The following is a 17,293-nucleotide window of genomic DNA, read 5'->3' on the forward strand; positions in this document are numbered from 1 at the left end:
TGCAATGATGCCACTGGCAGAGAATGATATGGTGGTCAGTCTGGTCCAATTGTCCCATCTATGGCCAAAATGTGGAACTTTGCCATACCTTACCTTCATTAAACTTTGAAGAGCAGCAGCTTTTTCAGTAATTGCAGGTGTAACAGTCTGAATGACTGACTAATATGGCCTTGTAAGATTAGCCAACATCGCCGTGCTTTGTTGCTACTGTGAATAGCTGGAAGTAAGGGGAAACTACAGCTGTTATTTTTCTTGAGGGGATGCAACTGTACTGTATGATTAAATGATGATGACATACACTTTGGTAAAATATTCCAGAGGTAAAATAGTCCCCTATTTGGATCTCCAGGTCGTGGAATACTCAAGAGGATGTTGCTATCAGGAAAACTTAAACTTACATTCTACAGGTCAGAGTGCGAAATGTTAGACCCCTTAGGTTAGAAGGTCTGAAAAGGGAAATGGATAGGTTGGAGTTGGATATAGTGGGAATTAGTGAAGTTTGCTGGCAGGATGAACAGGATGACAGTACCAGCTTATGAAAACAAAATCAAACAGGGGCCAGGGGTAGGTCTTATAATGAATAAGAAAATAGGAAAGTGGGTAAGCTACCATGAACAGCATAGTGACTGCATTATCATATCCCAGTTAGACATGAAGTCAATATCCAGCACAGTAGTATAAGATATAAGACAGCAGATTAGCAGATGATGAAGAGATTGAAAGCCTGCATGATGAGATATGAGTGTTGTTCATAAAGTAAGGTCTTCAATGATCTCCCGACAGGGCAGAGTGAGCTAGCTTAAATCTGACAACAGCGCCATTTTCTTTGCTCCTCACACCACTACTGTTGTTGATACCCACCTCTCTGTGATACTCATTCTCAGCATAGCAGACATTAATGATGGAAGGGAAAACTGATGCATCTGCCAAGTGTGAATTGTGTTCTGTGATTAGGTTCCTGTGGTTTAAGGGGTCAACCCCTATTGAAATTCATCACCAGTTGATCAGTTTTATGGAGAAAAGTGTACAGATGTAAAAAATGTGTGTAAGTGGTGTTGGGAATTTGCAGGCGGCTGTACAAATGTGCATGACCAGCCTGGCTGCGTGCATCCATCAGTTTGGGATGAGACAGTGAGCAAGAGTTTGCTGAACTGACAGGGGACATGGACAAGATTTTGACAGACATTTTGAAGTAACACAAGATGTGTGATAGGTGGGTGCCACGGATGCTCACTGATGAACGCAAAAGGAAGCACGTCAAAATTGCCCACAAGTTTCTGCACCATTACTGGGAAGAGGGTGAGGTATTCCTGGATTCAGTTGCAACCGGGGCTGAGACTTGGGCTCACTACTTCACGCTAGGGACTAAGAAACAATCAAAACAGTGGTGGCATTCCAGTTCTCCAAATATCAGGAAGTTAAAGCAAATGCCATCAACAGGGAAGGTGATGGCTTCAGTATCCTGGGATAGGAAAGGCTTTCAGCTGGTCGACGACCTGGGAAGAGGTATAACATTGCAGCAAGGTACTGCAAGACACTAACAAAGCTATGCAGGGCTATACAGAACAAAAGGAGGAGTCGCCTGATAAATGGAGTTTGTTTGCAACATGACAATGGCCACCCTCATGCTGCCCACACCACGACAGACCTCATCACCAAATTCAGGTGGGAAATCATTCATCATCCTCCACACAGCCCTGATTTGGCTCCCAGTGACTATTATTTCTTCCCCAAATTGAAACAACATTTTGGGGAGAATGAAATTTTCAAGCAATGAGGAGCTGAAGACAACTGTCCATTCCTTTCTGCACAAGACAGTGGGAGAGTGGTATGACATGGGAACGAAAAAACTTTCAGAGCATTTCCAAAAATGCACTGATCATGACAGAGGCTACATTGAAAAATAGCAATAAGTCCAAACTTTCAGAATCTGTAATTGGTTTTGCAATCTACATCTTCATCTACATCTACATGGATACTCTGCAAATCACATTTAAGTGAGTGGCAGAGGATTCATTGAACCACCTTCACAATTCTCTATTATTCCAATCTCGTATAGCACGCGGAAAGAATGAACACTTATATCTTTCTGTACGAGCTCTGATTTCCCTTATTTTATTGTGGTGATTGTTGCTCCCTGTGTAGGTTGGTGTCAACAAAATATTTTCGCATTCGGAGGAGAAAGTAGGTGATTGGAATTTCGTTAGAAGATTCCATCGCAACGAAAAATGCCTTTCTTTGAATGATTTCCAGCCCAAATCCTGTATCATTTTTGTGACACTCTCTCCCATATTTCGCGATAATACAAAACGTGCTGCCTTTCTTTGAACTCCATCAGTCCTATCGGATAAGGATCTCACACCGCGCAGTAGTATTCTAAAAGAGGACGGACAAGCGTAGTCTCCTTTATAGGTCTGTTACATTTTCTAAGTGTCCTGCCAATAAAACGCAGTCTTTGGTTAGCCTTCCCCACAACATTTTCTGTGTTCCTTCCAGTTTAAGTTGTTCATAATTGTAATACCTATGTATTAGTTGAATTTACAGCTTTTAGATTGGACTGATTTATCATGTAACCAAAGTTTAACGAGTTCCTTTGAGTACTCATGTGGATGACATCACACTTTTCGTTATTTAGGGTCAACTGCCACTTTTTGCCCCATCAGATATTTTTTCTAAATCGTTTTGCACTTTGTTTTAATCTTCTGATGACTTTATTAGTCAATAAACGACAGCGTCATCTGCAAGCAACTGAAAACAGCTGCTCAGATTGTCTCCCAAATCGTTTATATAGATAAGGAACAGCAAAGGGCCTATAACACTACCTTGGGGAATGCCAGAAATCACTTCTGTTTTACTCGATGACTTTACATCAGTTACTATGAACTGTGATCTCTCTGACAGGAAACCACAAATCCAGTCACATAACTGAGACAATATTCCATAAGCACGCAATTTCAATATGAGCTGCTTGTGTGGTACAGTGTCAAAAGCCTTCTGGAAATCCAGAAATAAGGAATCGATCTGAAATCCCTTGTCAATAGCACTCAACACTTCATGTGAATAAAGAAGTAGTTGTGTTTCACAAGAATGATGTTTTCTAAACCCATGTTGATTGTGTGTCAATAGACAGTTTTATTCGAGGTAATTCATAATGTTCGAACATAATACATGTTCTACAATCCTGCAACATATCGACATTAACGATATGGGCCTGTAATTTAGTGGATTACCCATACTACCTTTCTTGAATATCGGTGTGACCTCTGCAACTTTCCAGTCTGTGGGTACAGATCTTTCATCGAGGAACGGTTGTATATGATTGTTAAGTATGGAGCTAATGCATCAGAATACTCCAAAAGGAACCTAATTGGTATACAGTGTGGATCAGAAGACTTGCTTTTATTAAGTGCATGCCAGGGGAATCCCCATCACATCTAGAAATAAAAAACTTCCCTGCAGACAAAAGGGGATGGGGGCTATATGAGCTGAGCCAAATAAAACCAAACGGGTGAACGTTAATCGCTGTTTGTTTATGTGGTTGATTAAGTGAGCGAATGATCAGTGTTGTTATAATTATTAGCAAAATCCAAAGCTTTAAACTACCAGAGTGGAAATAAATGACTGACAGGAATAACAGGTAAGAAAGATTACATATTATCTTCTTGGTGTAGCCAAGAAAGTGAAATTTTGACAGAAAATTTTTGCCAGATTGTTACACTACTAAGGCCCAGTGATACAGTTCCCATTTACAACCACTTAAATTCTATTCTCAGAATAGCCAATAGAATCCTTTGTATGAACATGTAATAATGCCTAACTGGAGAATAAACATGGGATAACTAAGCCAGTGATTCTGGCAGGTTCAGTGAAGTTAACCGGACAATGAGTTTTGACAATGGCAGGAATAGTTACAGAATTAGTGATAACAAGATTGTGTGTTAGAACAAGGAAGGAGAAAAAATTGGAACATCACACAAATTATATAGAATAATATGATTCCAAATTTATATAAAAATTTCATATTACCACTCTTCGAACTCATGCTTGGGAAACTGGAGAGTATGAATGAAATGTGAAACTAGTTGCTAACATAAAACGTTTTGCTTAGTAGGCCTAATAGGCATTTAATATTGATACTTCACGAATTATATTCTGTCGTGTTATTTATGTAAATGAGGTAGGTAAAAATGACTAATTTTGCCAAACAGGCTTGCTTATTTGGCATGTGTTACAATTGCTGCAAGGCTTATTTTGTTCTATCTAGCAGACAGTGACAAAATAAATGTAATCAGATTGATAAACCACACCAACCTGGGGTTATATTCATACTAACAGCTTTTTCAGTATTAGACAATGACATTTTGACTTTTTCATGTGGCAAAGCATTTGATGAACTTTGATGATGAAATAGATTCTTTCACAGAAAGCAAAGCATGCTGTGTAAAGCTGTACCAGGATGAGAGAGGAAAAAAAAACTGCTGTGACCTAAGGATTGAAGAAATGTGTACTGTCTTGCTTGTTTCTGGTCTTGGCTGGTTTTATGTTTCCTATGTTTAATTTTATGCCATTCAAAAGAGAAAGTTATTAACTACTTCCATTTTTTGTATTATATTACATTGATATGTGGTTCATGTATGGTCAAAACAGTTTCAAAAAGAGTCCAGCCCTATCCTCTGCATTTCATTCTTACATCTGCTCACACGTCTACCTCAGATATTCATTAACATTTGCTCTAACTCACTTTTTAAATTGCCTATTCAGTTTTGTTGATTTCGTCACATTTGTCAAATTTTCCATTTGTATTCTTTCACTTGCTACATTCATCACCTTTTCAGATATTCATAATGATAGTGGATTCTGTTTTGCTTTTCAAAATTATTGTACCACATGGGGTTGTGGTATTTTTCTTAAGTTATGTCATGTATATTTACATTTTCCTAATGTAAAACTCACATATCAAGTGTTTCTCATTGCGTAGTCTACCACAGTACTGTCAGTATCATATAACATACATGTTTTCACTATTTTAGTCTCAGTTATTTTTCCTTTCTTACATTCTGCCTCCTGCCTTTACCTTCCAAGTGAAAAATGACTTATTTTTAAACTATGTGTTCATAAAAATTACTATGTTGATGAGGTCTGTTTCAGTTGTTCTAGCTCTAATGAATAATATGCTGATGATTCCTCTGCTCTCATCAATACTGAAAATAATCACACCATTAAGGTACATCATTAAAAAGAACGTGATATTGATGGTATTTATGCACATACCATCTACCAATCCCACCAAGAAAAGTCACATCTTCCTTCTGTTTTTCTGTACCCGAGTGAATTGCATTAGAACTGAATATTTTAGATTTTTAAGTCCTTAAATGTCAGTTTCATAATGCATAATTCCTGTTTGAATTATTTTGATTTTGCTTCCTCATGTTTTTATGCTCCATGTGGTTAAAAAATGTGCCATTCTGTATATGCTTACATGGTTCCATTAATACATTTCTTCATTCATTGTGTTGTAGATCCCACAATGAATTAGATCCAAAATGATGTGATATGACTCAAGATATACATTAAGAAAGTGAAACAGCTTTAGAAACTGTATTAACAATTAACTATTGTTAAGCTTTATAAATTATTTATGCTTACTCAGGAAATACACTACTTTCAAGAAGGAGGAAAAGAAAAGAAAAACAGTCACCTTCCAAATTATATTAAATACCTGCTGACAGTATATAAAATTACAGGCAAGTTTCGCTAACAGAGTTAATCAAAAACTTAGACTATTGATGAGATGTTGAGCTACAGACAGAGGCACAATGAAAAGATTGGCTGAAATCTTCATTGGAAAAGAGAAACACACATTCACTCACACAAGCTAGCACACCTCAAACACACATGACTGTTGTTTCTGGTTGCTTCAGCCAATATCGCCTGGACAGCCACACGAAGCGGTTTTGTGTGTGTGTGTGTGTGTGTGTGTGTGTGTGTGTGTGTGTGTGTGTGTGTGTGGTGTGGTGTGGTGTGTTTGCTTGTGTGAGTGCATGTGTGTTTCTCTTTTACGATGAAGGCAAAAAGCTTAATGTGTAACAGTTTTCTCACTGTGGCTGTCTGAAACTCAACATGTCAATTATAGATGTACTTCATGGTAGTTTATTGGATCCAATTCCTTTCTTAATCTCTGTATATAAGAGGCAATGTCCTCACTGACTCACTCACTCACTGATTTGTCATCGCCCAGCCCAAACCTATAAGGATGGAAATTTGAAATTTGCAGAGGATGTTGATCTTCTACTGCAGGCAATCTTTAAAAAGGGATTTTTCAATATTCCACCTCTAAGGGGGTGAAATAGGGGATGAAAGGTTTTTTGAAAATATATCACTATTAAGGCAATTTTGAAGCTAGAACTACGAAAATTGATATTTAGTTTCTCAGTCAGAAATAATGAAATATGTGTTTTCAGCACTTCTGGAGATTTAATGTCTGCACTAATGGGTAAGTTTTTTTTAATAAATCATTATTAAAGAACAACTTAATCATTTTCAAAACTACATTTATGGGAAACATAAACAAAGCTAAACATAAACGAAGCCAAGACAGAGTACCTCGTTACGACATGCGGTCAAAGTCAGGCTGCTGGTCATCTACAATCAGTACAGGTGGGAGACCGGTCCCACAAGAGAGTGCATGAATTTAAATATTTAGGGGCACTTTTCACTGAGAACTCGTCATGTGAAGCAGAGATCAATGCCAGAATACAAGCAGGAAACCAATCTTACCACAGCCTAGCACAACTGCTTCAGTCCAGATATCTCTCCAGGCAGATCAAGATTTGACTGTACAAAATCCTGATCCAGCCTGTTGTTCTACATGGCTGTGAGACATGGAGTATCTGGAAACAGGACTTCCATAAGTTCCTTGTTTTTGAGAGAAAAGTGCTTCAGAAGATCTTCAGCCCAGTTCTGGATGCAGACACAGGGGAATAGAGGATCAGACACAACCAAGAGCTTGAGGAATTATACCAGCAGCCCAACATAGCAGGAACTGTCAAAGCCAAACAAATGCCATGGGCTGGCCATGTGAGCTGGATGGAAGATCACAGATGGCCTCGGAAGCTCCTGGACTTCACATCTATAGAAAAGAGACCCTAGGAAGACCCAAGAAGTGTTGGAGGGATGTCCTCCATGAAGATTTAAACCAAGCATCAATAGATGTGGTCAGATGGCGGATAGCAGCAATGGACAGAATACAATTGAGGAGGAAACTTGTAGCAGCATGTGGTCCACTGAACCTGATCATGTAGAAGAAGAAGACATCTATAGGAATTGGCATTTGAGTTCTCAGTTACAAATAAAAAATATGTATTTTGGAATTCTTGGAAATTCAACCCTTTAGGGGGTAAAATAGGGGTTGAATATTATTATGGATATATTTTGTTCTGAAAGCATTTTTGAAATTTAATCTCGTATGAAATAAAAAAAAAGTGTTCTATGTTTTTTTTTGAACTTCAGCCCATACGGGGGTGAAATAGGGGACGGAAATTTTTATGAAAATATTTTGTTTTATTTAAACCAATTTAAAACTAAATCTATGAATATTGATATTTAACTTCTAAAGATAGAACTCAAAAGACAGGATTAACAAAGATCTCCAACTCCAACTACCGGAATAGCTTTCTGCTCAGAAGTACGCTCAGAAGAGACCATTCTTCTATGTCCTGAATTAGCATGAAAAGTTTAGAAGATGTTCAATTTGTGAATAACATGAAAATCTGACTAAATAAAAAAAAAGTGCTGTGCACGCCATACGCAAGTGAAACAGTGGTCACTAAGCTAGTTGTATGTATACACTGTCCAATCACATTAATGTGAGAACCTGTCGAAAGTCTGCATAATACATTTTGCAGCATGGGTCACTGTGTGATGCGCAGGAAGAGAGTCAATGAAGTTCTGAAAGGTACCGACATGGATTTGGAGCCATACCAACTCCAGTTCTGTGGTCAGCTACACTAGGTTTTTTGGTTGGGGATTCATAGCATCAACAGCCCGATCGAGGTGGTCCTGCAAATTCTTGATCAGGTTTAAATCTGGGGTCTTTGGTGGCTAGGGGAGTACAATAAACACATTACGGTGCTCTTCAAACCATGCACATACACTGTGAGCTGTGCAACATGTTGCATTGTTCTGTTGGGGGATGCCAACATGCCGAGGAAAATAAATTGCATGTAATGGTGGACATGGTTCCCAAGGATAGATACGCACACTGTGTCTTCCAGGATGATGAGATATCCAAGGGAGTGTCTACCACCCTGGACCCTGTTGACGATCATTGCAGGGCATTTTCCTTCAGACATTTCACACTGCTCATGCCAATAACCATCTGTCCAATGAAAAGATTAGTTGTCACCACTCAGTGATATCCAGTTGTGGTATTGGCTTGCAAATTCCAGCCTTCATCGCCATGAACAGCAGACAGCATGGGTGTGTAAACCAGGTGCCTTCTGTGGAGACCCATATGCAGCAACATTCCCTGAGGATACACAGTTGGTAGCCCCTTAGTTCATCTGGGCAGTCAGTTGCTTAGCAGGAGGAGGAGGAGATTAGTGTTTAACGTCCCGTCGACAACGAGGTCATTAGAGACGGAGCGCAAGCTCGGGTGAGGGAAGGATGGGGAAGGAAATCGGCCGTGCCCTTTCAAAGGAACCATCCCGGCATTTGCCTGAAGCGATTTAGGGAAATCACGGAAAACCTAAATCAGGATGGCCGGAGACGGGATTGAACCAGTTGCTTAGCAGTTTCATGTCTAATCACCGGCACACATCTCAGCAGCTGTCTTTCACCCCTGTCATTTAGGTACCTTAGTACACCACTGTTCCCTCAGTGATGATTTTGAATAGTGCCATTTTGCCATGCAAGTTATACTTTAATGATGGTGGCATATGAATAGTTCACAAATTTAGTCGTTTCCAAGATGCTTCCCCCCTTGGCCCGAAAGCCAGTGATCATCCCATTTTGGATGTCCGATAAATTGCTCCATTTCCACATTACAACAAAGACTTCACTCCTCCTACCCCCCCCCCCCCCCCTTCCCCACAACACATTTTATATAACCACCACTGCTAGTGATGCCACCTACCACCTGTGAATGGTTATTGCAGCTAGTGGTCACATTAATGTAATTGGACCATGTGTATCAATGACCTTCCATACAGTGTAAGACTTGGAAAAAATGTTTTCTTTGCTGTTGACAGCAACATCATAGTCACTGGTGAAACACCAGAACTCCTAATACAGAAGGCGAATGAAACCCGCAGAGATGTTTATGAGTTGGCTATATGTAATATATTAATCTTGAACATTTATTTATTTATTTAATTTTTTTGCATAGAGTCAACAAAAATGATGACTATTGCAAACATCAATGTTGTTTACATAATTATGAAGATGTTCTTAAAATACAAACAAAACAAATAGTTGATAAAAATTAGCAAGACTATAATGCAACCACACAAAGGACATGTAGCGTCACAGAAGTAGGTATACAACTAAAAATTTCTAATTTCTAATACAAACTATGAGATCACATGTTTTCAACTTAGAATTCAGAGAGAGAGGGAGTACAAACATTTCTTTGCTAGGAATAATTTGAGTTTTGTTTTAAAGATATTTCCATCATAGGCACATAAGTCTTTCGGCAATTTTTTAAACCAAATTTGACCACTGATTATGGGCTGTGATCTGTTATTTTTAACTTTGTTCTTTACCTAAAGTAACTATTTTTATTTCTAGTGTTGTGGTCATGTATGTCATTTCATCTTCTCGATGATTTACAAAAAATAAAATTACCTTATATAAATACAGGAAATCCATTGTAAGATACTTATGTTGCACAAAAATCTCTGTAACAGAATCATTAAGACCCAGATCATGCATTATTCTAATTGCCTTCTTCTGCAACAACATTAATCTATTGAGGTGTGTATCAGCAGCACACCCCCAAAGTTCAATACCATAATTTAGTAAAGGATATATTGTTCCATAGTAAACAGATTGAATAGTAGGGTTTGTAACTATTTTTGCAAGATGACTGAGTAGATATAATCCACTACTAATCTTTCCACATACAAAGTTAATATGCTTTGACCACCACAAGTTTTCGTCTAAGTATAGGCCCAAGAATTGGCAGCAGCTATTAGTGTCTGCTGCCTCAGTTCCATATATATCAATGACCTTTAACTCTTGTTCTTGAAAATACTTAATTATAGTTATCACTCCATCTGTTCAGGAGATGTAAGTTCACAAGTATTTTCACCAAAAAACAAAAGAGATGTGACATCTGCGTAGCTCACTATTATGGAGTTTTGTGGCTAGGTGACATAATTCACATAGACTAAAAAGAGAAAGGGGCCACGAATAGATCCCTGGGGGACTCCTTGTTTGACAGTTTCATTAGATGACTGGGCGATTGCAACTCGTCATTAATTTGGAATGTTAGCTTTGTGCACTGCTTCTGGTTTGTCACCAGTCTCTGAATGTGTTCCAGGGAGTGATTTTTCATAGGGTCCTCATCCTGTAAACTGATGAGGAACTCCAGCTAATCTAGAGCGACGGGGCATTCGTTGTGTTTGAAATGTGCAGCAGGGTCACAACAACTGCAGCAATACTGGGGCCTTCATTCTGGTTTTTGAGGGAGATACCCTCCCAGAGAAGGTCAAGGTTATGTTTCAGATGTGACATGAACCTGTACATCCACCACCCATGAGGTGCTTTCGGTGCTTGCATTTTGGGCATATATCTATCTGCTTTATGGCGGATGCTGTGTGTGAGGGAAGCCCCTGTGTTCTGCCACCTGTGTGTGTGTGTGTGTGTGTGTGTGTGTGTGTGTGTGTGTGTGTGTGTGTGTGTGTCAGTCAGTTGTCTTGGCCACCACTCCCTTCGCTTGCTGGATTGCCCAGCTTACAAGAGAGAAAAGAAGATCCAAGAGTACAAGTCCCTTCATCACTTCATCAAAAAAATATGAGACACTCCATCCAGTGTCACTTTCTTCAACTTTTGCCTCTGTTACAACTTTCACCTTCTGCCACTTCAATGGGTAGGGGCCTCCTAATTGACCAACTGACAAACTTATTACAGACTTCAGTTTGTGTCTCCTGAATGATGGTTCTCCTACCCCCTTTAACACCACTCATGGCACCTTCACTGCTATTGATCTCACGACTATTTTTATTTCTAGTGTTGTGGTCATGTATGTCATTTCATCTTCTTGATGATTTACAAAAAATAAAATTACCTTATATAAATACAGGAAATCCATTGTAAGATACTTATGTTGCACAAAAATCTCTGTAACAGAATCATTAAGACCCAGATCATGCATTATTCTAATTGCCTTCTTCTGCAACAACATTAATCTATTGAGGTGTGTATCAGCAGCACACCCCCAAAGTTCAATACCATAATTTAGTAAAGGATATATTTGCTTCCCTACAGTGGTCATCTCAAGAATGTTGACTGAGCTGCCTTTGCCTTTGCCATCACCCTTGGCAACCCACCACACAGATTTATCAATATCAATGCTGCTGTTGTGAAAGCAAAACATATTCAAAGATTTTGCTAAATGTGGGGATTAATGATGTTGCCTAAAGTTTTCAACCTGTTTTTTAGATCCTTCCTTGTATACAGTAGTATTTCTGAATCTTTTAAGCCATATGCCAGAAGTTTCTTTATTAATAGGTCATGTTTAACAGAATCAAATGCCTTGGTAAGATCAAGGAATATGGCTGTTGCCAAATTTCCTTTATCTAGTGCACTATGTACATTACGTAAAATTCAGAGATTGCTGTGATGGTGCTGTGGTTTTTCCTGAAACCATTTTGAGTTTCAGTGAGTAGGTTATTTGTTGTGAAGTAGTCACCGAGTTGTGGAAGCAAAACATATTCAAAGATTTTGCTAAATATGGGGATTAATGATGTTGCCTAAAGTTTTCAACCTGTTTTTTAGATCCTTCCTTGTATACTGGTTTTACTACACTCTTTTTAATGAGTCTGGGGAGGTATTTTCCCTAATACAGCAGTTAATGACACACGTAATAGCTTTAACTAATTCACTTTTAACTAGGGCACTAGATATCCCATCCCATCCAGCTGAGTGCTTGGTCTTTAATGTGCAGATTATTTGACTTATTTCATGTTCACTCACAGTTCTGAATTCAAAGTTTGTACATTGGGGTGAGCAAATGTTTATCTTGATGCTTTGGTCAACAGATTGAGTTGAAATGCTACATGGAGTGATGAAATATTTATTAAAAAGTCACATATTGTTGTCGGATCTTCTATTAATTTTCCCTTATGCAATATGCTCATTTCTTTAGTATTCACATTTGATGGTGCTTCCCGGTATTGATTGATGAGCTTCCAAGATGCTTTACTCATATTGTCAGATTTAATGACTGTATCACTGTGCACCTTTTTCCTGAAATTTGAAAGCTCTGCCTTAAACATTTTCTTGGCTTTACAATACTTTTCCTTAAGGACGATATCCTCTTTTGATTTATAAAGAAAGAAGATGTCATGAACATTCTGCTTGAGTTTAATCAAACTACTTGGTAGTTTCAGCTTTGGTTTCTTTCTATGTATTAGAGTCCTTTTTACATCTTTAACCGGGCAGCAGTGATTACAATGTCTCAAAATTGTTTCATAGAATTGATCCCATTTCTTGTTTGAGCCTTTTACCTTATACACACAGTTCCATTCCTTCTGGGCTAGTTAATGTTTAAGGTAATTTGTATTGTGATTGTTCAAGATTCGTTTCTGTTCAGTGACATTTGTTGCTTCTGCTGTGTTAACACCCGTGTACTTAACAGACTGACAATTGTGGTCAGAGTAGTGAAATTCTATATTTCTGTGACTAAAACTGTTAGTAGCAAGTTTACTGATTATCACATAATCTATCCTGCTGGAGGTGTAGTTCGTCACTCTTGTATCAGTGTCTATTATGTTTACAAGGTTATATGAATTCAGTATATATATCAGCCTCAAGCTAGGCATGTCGTGAGAATTTGCATTAATATTCAACTTGAAGAAAACAGCATGCATTTCAGCAAAAAGAGGGAAAACAACTCTGTAACATTAAGCAAGATGATAAGCCTACAGACTGTGTAACAAACACAAAGTTTTTGCAGTACATTGATTATCTATTAACATTGAATGACACACAACGATAATAGCAAACAGAATCTCATCAGCCACGTTGCGATCTCAGGGTTCTAGCATCAGTTTGTAGAAGCAAATGGCTTGAGGGGGCACACTAAGTACACTCAGTTCTTAGCTAAGGGTTCTTTTTTTGGGGGCCAAGAGCTCAAAATAGGGACAGGGTTTTCAAACTACAAAAAAGGCCTATAAGAATAAAAACTAAAAGTATTAATTGGGCATATTGTATAGAATTATTTACAAAACTGGGTATCCTTACTACACCAAGTTATTACATCCATCAATGTGTATGCATATCAGGGAAAATACAGGTAGACCTACGTATCCCTCTAATAGTGCAGTACACAGTCATGGAACAATAGTCAGTTTGAGGCTGCATTTAGCAAAGAAAAACAAATAAAAAATTAGAACAGCATTTTCTATCAGAGAATAAAACTGTATGATAAACTGACCAAGGAGATGTAAAAGATTGCCACAATATTATATTTAAATGTGCAGCTAAAATATGCTTTGCAAGTAATACATACTACACAGTTGAACATTACTTAGAGGATAGTGTAGGGGTTAAAAGGCAACAGCAAAACAACATCCTACCACATTACAATGTAATGCTTTAACAATCAAATGTGCCAAGATCTTTTGTAGCAGAGCAAATGCAAAGCTCTCTATTCTGGTCCAGACAGGCCAATTGAGACTGACAAATCGCCATATCATCTTCTGCCAATGGTGCAAGCAGTATGTGGAGGAGCATGGGATCAGCACACTGCTCTCCCAGTCATTGTCAGCTTTTTTGATCTTGGAGCCACTATTCCTGACTCAAGTATCTCCTCAGTTGGCATCAAAAAGTGGAGTGCACCCCACTCCAGTACTTTCACCCTGGGAAAAGTCCTGGCAGTACCAGAAATTGAACACAGATCCTCTGCCTAGCACCCAGACACATTGACCACAGAGCTACAGAGGTTGACCCACCATCATTTGTGCATGATACTAATGTCTTGTCATTCTCCTGAACATCACATCTCATTTCTCCGGGTGGATGTTGACTCAGTTCTCCAGACAGACTGAAGGGAGACCATGGAGATGTGCATGTTCATGGTCATGTTGTCACCAGTGGCTGTCTATAGCATAAGCAATGATAAGGTGCAAAACTATGTTATCGGTATACAATATTTTATGTAAATTGTGTATGATCAAAAGAACATTGTATAATAGGTACCAACTGAATGAGGCTGTGCAGCTGTTAGGACACTGATTTCATATTCAGGCAAATGAGGGTTGCTTTGCCTGGCCATTCTGATTTAGATTTTCCTAAATATTGTATAAAGAGACAGTCTCAGTTGCAAAGTTATTTTTATTACAAATAATACATTTTGCCTGGTTAAGGCTTCTTCAGATTTTCTAAAAGAAAAGGAAAAGCAAAATGCTTGCTTTGTTCCAATATATCATGTTTGAAACTTCCTGGCCGATTAAAACTGTGTGCTGGACTGAGACTCGAACTCGGGACCTTTGCCTTTCGCAGGCAAGTGCTCTACCAACTGAGCTAGCCAAGCACGACTCATGCCCTGTTCCCACAGCTTTACTTCTATCAGTATCTCGTCTCCTTTACAGAAGCTTCTGTAAAGTTTGGAAGGTAGGAGACGAGATACTGGTAGAAGTAAAGCTGTGAGGACGGGGTGTGAGTTGTGCTTGGGTAGCTCAGTTGGTAGAGCACTTGCCCGCAAAAGGCAAAGGTCCCGAGTTCGAGTCTCGGTCCAGCACACAGTTTTAATCTGCAAGCAAGTTTCATATCAGTGTACACTCCACTTGACAGACTTGTATAAAGGTTACTCTGTTCTCTTCTTTTAATTTTTTAAAAGTAATTTCCAAAATTTTAGCTCAGCTTAGAATTATACCCCTTAATTTGTAATTTGGTATAATTACACCCCTATTTTTCCTTTTCTTTTAGAAAATATGTGGAAGCCTTAACCTGGCAAAACATGTTATTTGTAATAAAATTAAGTTTGCAACTGAGACTGCATCTTTATATAATTATGAAAACAGATTACTGTGCCAATCAGCCTATCATGGAATGGACTAAGCTTTTTACTCAGTCATTTCAAGCAAATAAATGCCAGGATGGTTCCTTCAGCAAGGCCACAGCTGACTATCTTCCTAGTCTCACAAAGCATATTTATGTATTATGTTTATGTGCATACTGGAGCTTTTATTTTGATTATTATGTGAATTGTTGTTGTTGTGGTCTTCAGTCCAAAGACTGGTATGATACAGCTTTCCACGCTACTCCATCCTGTACGACACTCTTCATCTCTGAGTAACTATTGCAACCTACATCCTTCTGAATCTGCTTACTATATTCATCACTTGATCTCCCTCTGCGATTTTTACCCTCCCCCCCCCCCCCCCATTCTTCCCACCAGTACTAAATTGGTGATCTATTGACATTGCAGAAGAATGTGTCTTACGAACCAATCCCTTCTTCTAGTCAGGTTGTGCCACAAATTTCTTTTCTCCTCAATTCTAGTCAGTACCTCCTCATTAGTTATGTTGTGTACGCATCTTCAGCATTCTTCTGTAGCACCATAGTTCGAAAACTTCTATTTTCTTCCTGTCTAAATTGTTTATCATCCATGTTTCACTTCCATGCATGGCTACACTCCGTATAAATGCTTTCAGAAGAGACTTCTTGACACTTAAATCCAAACTCAAAGTTAACAAATTTCTCTTCTTCAGAAAAGCTTTTCCTGTCATTGCCAGTCTACATTTTATATCCCCTCTACTTCAGTCATCATCAGCTATTTGCTGAAACTCATTTACTACTTTAAGTGTCTCATTTCCTAATCTAATTCCCTCAGCATCACCACTATCCTCACTTTACTTTTGTTGATGTTCATCTTACATCCTCCTTTCAAGATACTGTCCATTCTGTTCAGCTGCTCTTCCAAGTTATTCACTGTCTCTGACAGAACTACAATGTCATAGGCAAACCTCAAAAGTTTTTATTTCTTCTCCTTTGATTTTAATTCCTACTCCAAATTTTTCTTTTGTTTTCTTTACTGCTTGCTCAATGTACAGATTGAATAAAATCACAGTGGGCTACAACCTTGCCTCACGCCCTCCTCAACCACTGGTTTCCTTTCATGCCCTTCATCTTTTATAACTGTGCAAGTTGTAAATAGCCTTTTGCTTCCTGTATTTTACCCCTGCTACTCTCAGAATTTCAAAGTGAGTATTCCACTCAACACTGTCAAAAGTTTTCTCCAAGTCTACAAATGCTATAATCATATGTTTGAATCTCCTTAATCTATGTTCTAAGGTAAGTCGTAGAGTCAGTATTGCCTCATGTGTCCCTACATTTCTCTGGAATTCAAAATGATCTTCCCTATGGTCCACTTCTACCAGTTTCTCCATTCTTCTGTAAAGAATTCATGTTAGTATTTTGCAAGCATGACTTATTAAACTGACTGGTTGGTAATTTTCACACATGTCACTCCTGCTTTATTTGGAATTGGTATTATTACATTCTTTTTGAAGTCTGAGGGTATTTTGCCTGTCTCATACACCTAGCTCATCAGATTGAATAGTCTTGTCATGACTGGCTCTACCAAGGCTGTCAGCTGTTCTAATGGAATGTTGTCTACTCCCAGGGTATTGTTTCAACTTAAGTCTTTCAGTGCTCTGTCAAATTCTTCACACAGTATCTTATCTGCTACCTCCAGTATCTTATCTGCTACCTCATCTATGTCTCCTTCCATTTCTATAATATTGCTCACAAGTATATCTCCCATGTACAAACACTCTATATACTACTTTCACCTATCAGCTTTCCATTCTTTGCTTTGGTCAGGTTTTCCATCTGAGCTCTTGATATTCATGCAGGTGGTTCTATTTTCTCCAAAGGTCTCTTTAATTTTCCTGTAGGGCAATATGTATCTTTTTCCTAGTGATATATGCTTCTAAATCCACATTTGTCCTCTAGCCATTCCTGCTTAGCCATTTTGCACTTCCTGTCAATCTCATTTTTTAGACATTTGTGTTCCCTTTCTCCTGCTTCATTTACTACATTTTTATATTTTCTCCTTTTCAATTAA

General features: G+C 38.4%; 1 protein-coding gene and 1 non-coding gene across 4 annotated transcripts in view; one reads left to right on the top strand and one right to left on the bottom strand.

The window, feature by feature from the left end:
* Nucleotides 1-17,293, bottom strand: part of LOC126412474 (multidrug resistance protein homolog 49-like) — a 370,600-nt gene that overhangs the window by 23,415 nt on the left and 329,892 nt on the right. The window lies entirely within an intron of this gene.
* Nucleotides 14,889-14,963, top strand: Trnal-caa (transfer RNA leucine (anticodon CAA)). Its single transcript has one exon. It is a non-coding gene; the product is annotated as a tRNA-Leu (tRNA).

The sequence above is a fragment of the Schistocerca serialis genome, chromosome 7 (assembly GCF_023864345.2).
Source record: "Schistocerca serialis cubense isolate TAMUIC-IGC-003099 chromosome 7, iqSchSeri2.2, whole genome shotgun sequence".
In the NCBI taxonomy this organism is placed as follows: Eukaryota; Metazoa; Arthropoda; class Insecta; order Orthoptera; family Acrididae; genus Schistocerca; species Schistocerca serialis.